The sequence below is a fragment of the Triticum dicoccoides genome, chromosome 1B (assembly GCF_002162155.2).
Source record: "Triticum dicoccoides isolate Atlit2015 ecotype Zavitan chromosome 1B, WEW_v2.0, whole genome shotgun sequence".
Classification (NCBI taxonomy): Eukaryota; Viridiplantae; Streptophyta; class Magnoliopsida; order Poales; family Poaceae; genus Triticum; species Triticum dicoccoides.
The window spans coordinates 357,718,633-357,723,369 of NC_041381.1; positions in this window are offsets into that span (position 1 = coordinate 357,718,633).

Genomic DNA, 4,737 nt, shown 5'->3' on the forward strand with positions numbered 1-4,737 from the left:
TATCAAGTTTCTGAGATGAATACACGGAAGTAGTAGGAACTGAACTGAGGCTTAAATCCACCAATCCTATAAGTGTACGGATTAGTAACACGTGATCCTGATAGAAAGAGGAGATAGCCTAGTTCCTTAACCCCGTAGGAAGGATAAGATGACTCGGATCAGAAGGGCATCAGGTAAAGGAGTAAAAAGAGCCTTATGTTCCATCCCACAATCAATTCCCTTATATAACTAAAGAATTTCTAGACTCAACTTCGACCAGTTTGACTTGGTAATCCTACATGCAGTCAGGCTCTGATACCAAAGCTGTCAGGACCCCGACTCAATGCCACACCGATCTAGCATGTAACACCTCATATCACTTTGCAGCCTCATGCACGGCATTCCCACGGGTGTCGCCTTACCAGGCCCGGGACCGTTTGCGCCTTTTGGCACACGTATATGATAGTGTCTCTAGCATCCATATGACAAGGAGCCCGGGCTGACATGGCTAGTCGTGAACCCAAAGTGGCACTAACTTACAGGGACAGGCATACATGACCCAGCAACGAACGTGTCGGTCATCAGCGAGTGAATCCGGGTTGTAGCAACTGGGCTAGTAGGACTCCGGTAAACCGGGCTATAGCAGGCTAATAGGACTCCTGTAGACACCGCGTGACATTTCCCCAAAGGGACAGACACAGGAACAAGGAAGGACACATGCCGGCCAGCCTAAGTGTTCCGGAGTAGTAGCAAGCTACCAAGGCTCGGTGGAAGCACTAGGTGACATTTCTCGGTAAGAGAGGCTACCAAGGATAAATAGCTAGATAGTCAGATCCCACACATACCAAGCATTTCAATAACATACACACAATATGCTCGATATGTGCAAATACAACATGGCATCACAACATGACTCTACAACTCCAGTATCTTATTCAATAGGCTTCGAGGAGCGGGATATTACAAACATGGGTCTCTCGACCCAGCATTCAGAGCATGCAAGTCAAAACTCAAGCGTAAGCTTAACATGTCTGAGTCCAGACATCTACAAATGAAAAAGGCTGAGAAGCCTGACTATCTACCAGATCCTGCCGAGGGCACAAGATCGTAGCTGAGGTAGCAAGCTAAACGTCGAAGTCCACGCGGAACTACTAGCAAGACTGAAGTCTCTCTGCAAAACATAAAATAGGCAAACGTGAGTACAAATGTACCCAACAAGACTTACATCAGAACTAACTACATATGCATCATTATCAACAAAGGGGATGGTGGGGTTTAACTTCAGCAAGCCAGCTTTGACTCGGTGGCTATCCTGAACTACGCCTGCAAGTAACTCTTTTGAGGTGGCGCACACGAGTCCACATATTCACCACATCAATACACCACTATGGATCCGCTCCCATCTCCCTACGAGAACGCCATCCATTGCACTCACGCTTATCTTGCATATTTTAGAGTATCCACTTTCACTTGTCTATGAACTGTATAGAAAACCCAGAGGTCCTTTACCATGGACGCGGCTATACGAATAGATGATGTTAACCCTGCAGGGGTGTACTTCTTCACACATTCTCTCGCCACTTACCGCCATGTACACGTCATGTATCTCGGCAACCTTCAAGCGTAAGCCTGGCGAGGGTGTCGGCCACGGCCTACCTAAACACTCAAGTCTCTAGTCCAGGTTTATCGCCTATTCAGGTTCCATCCGCAGGGAGTCCGGCTGAAGTTTCCACATACGGCCCCGAACGATGTGTACAGGGTTTCGCGACACTAAACAGGCGCCCGGCATACCCGGCCACATGCCTACCGCATCACAGCCCACCCCTCGGGTCAGCATTGCCCACGGCCTCCAACATACTACAAACACCATAAACTACTTGCAACTCCTGGACAGAGGACAAGGGTGGTTAAGAAGCCGAGAGGGTCAATTAAGGATCCCAATGAGTGGTAGTAGTTGTTCATGGATCACAAACACGGAACTCAGTTCCTGAGGACGGCTTCAATGAGACAACCCACCATGTACTCCTACATGGCCTCTCACGGCTACCTTTACCAAATCGTGTTCACACACTTAGCTCACACACAGTAGGACATGTTCACACACCTCCAGTTCATCCCCGATGAATCAGACCTGGCTCAACTCTAAGCGGTAGCAGGCATGACAAACAAGCATGAATGAGTAGGCACATCAGGGCTCAAACAACTCCTACTCATGCTAGTGGGTTTCATCTATTTACTATGGCAATGACAGGTCATGCAGAGGAAAAGGGGGTTCAACTACCGCAGCAAGTAACAAACGAATTGTTGTTGTCCTAATGCAGTAAAAGAGAGCAGGAGCGAGAGAGTGGGATTGTATCGGAATGAACAAGGGGGTTTTGCTTTCCTGGCACTTCTGAAGATAATATAGTTCTTCATCGGTGTCATTGAACTCATCGTCGGAACGTCGTCTACTGAGAGGGGACAAATACCGGCAAACAAGGAAGAAGACAATCAATGCAATGCACAATATGATGCATGATCATGACATGGCAAAATGAGTGTGTTTGAGCTAATGCAACTACAAACAGGGTGGTTTAAGTCATTTTGAACCAAAAGTTCAATTTCAAACTCAAACTAAGAATTTATAAAGTGCATTATCATGTTTTGATATAAACATCAGGTTTAAGTTGCTTTAACATGCATGAAACCAGTGCAGATGGATAGATTGGATTTTTCTGATCATTTTTCATATATAATTTATCTTATTTGGAGTTAGAGATAATTTTCGATGAATTTTATAAGTTTTGGGAATTTCCTGAATAATAATAATCCAGAAAATGTAATATTGCGTCAGCATTAGGTCATGCTGACCTCAGCAGGTCAACAGGGTTGCGCCGGGTCAAACCTGACCAGTGGGCCCACTGGTTAGTGACCTAGGGCTGGTTAGGGTCACTGGCGGGTGGGCCTGGTCAACGCTGACTAGGCGAAAGTCAGAGCCGACACGTGGGGTCCACGTGATTAGTGCTTAACTAGCAGGGAGGTTAGGCTAACCTAAACAGGCACATGGGCCCACATGGCAGTGGCTCAAGGGGGTGATTAGCGTGGCCATTAGCAGCTAATGACGACGCCACGTCAGATACGCCGGTGATAAGTCGCCGGTGACCACAAAACACGGCGGCGAGCTTCGGAAATCGCCGCCCGGCGACGGTTTGGTGCGCGACTAGGATCTACAGAGAGCTTGGAGTGCTCCGCGTCCAGTGGTGCAGGAAGCAACAGCTCCGGTGGCCTAAATCAACGGCAGCGGCGACTTGCGCGGCGGCCGGAGTTCGGGCGGTGATGGTTACGGCGATGCAGCATGCGGCAAGAACAGCGGATGGGTGTGTTAGGATCCTGGGGGCATACTGAGCATGATTACGCACTCAGGCACGAGCTTCAGCTGTTGCAATGACAGCGGCGGCATGGCCGGCGATGATGAGCTCTCGGGCTCGGCGACATACGCAGCTAGGGAGCACTATTGGGTGCGGTAATAGGGGAAAACGGATCATGTGCTCACAGCGCGTCGCCTGGAGTACTCGTCAGCTCGGGGGAGGCTCTGGAGACGACGGAGTGGCGACGGCAATCTCCGGCGTTGGAGCTTGAAGGTGATGTCGATGGCGGCAATACAACGCGTTCCCGGTTGCTTGGCTCGTCGAGGAGGCGTAGACGACAGAGGCGGAGCTCATGGGCACGTCAGAGGGGCGAGGGGGTGGCTCTGGCGCGGCAATGGTGAGCGACGGCGACGGCGGCTCTCGGGTGATGCGAGGGAGAGAGCCAGAGGAGGGGGGAGGCACTGGGAGAGCGAGAGAGGGTCGAGGGGGTCGAGGGGGATTGTGTGGCACTCGGGGCTGTCTCCGGCAGCGAGCTAGCAAGCAGGAGGTGGCCAGGCGTGTGCCGGCGCTCGCCACCGAGCTGCTTCGTGCGCTGGCACGGGGAAGAAGACGGGAGTGCCCCTGGTGGGCTGGGCTGCCAGCTGGGCCGGTTGGTGGCGTCAGGTAAGTTTCTTCTCTCTCTCTCTCTCTCTCTCTCTCTCTCTCTCTCTCTCTCTTATTTTTCTTTCTATTTTTGTTATTTTGTTTTGATTTAGTTTGGAAACTAAACCATTTTAAAACTTTATGTAAATTTTATGTGGGCTCAGAGAGCTAGTCCAAGGTCACATGCAAACTTACAAAATATTTGAACATTATTTCTTATATAGCAGAAATAATTTCAACCCAAATATATTATTGATTTAAATCAAAGACCCAAAATAAATTATTTCTGTGACTCCAAAAATATTGGTTTGAATTTCACCTCATGCCAATATTTTCACAGAATAACGGGAACATTTTATTGGACTCATTTGATGAGATTTAAATGTTGGCTATTTTTAGAGGTTTTTTTAGGCTTTTGAAAATTCCTCGATTCAAGTTTCATTTGAATTTAAACATGATGCTCACATGGAAGCTAGCATAGGTCGGACCAGAATTAGGTATGTGACACTCGCGCATCCATTATCCTTCGTGGGTTGAAGTCTCCATCAACATGGACGTACGATAGCACCACCTATTGGAACCACGCCAAAAATCTTCGTGTCCCTCGGTATGTTTGGCTTCTCCAAACCCTTCCCTTTACCTTCCTGTGCGATGCTTTACTTTCCGATGCTATACTCTTAGAATTGCATGTGTAGGTTGATTACTTGACTTGTCATATTTGCTAAAACATGTCCACATTTAAAATTTGGAAAAGTCTAGGTTCTTATTT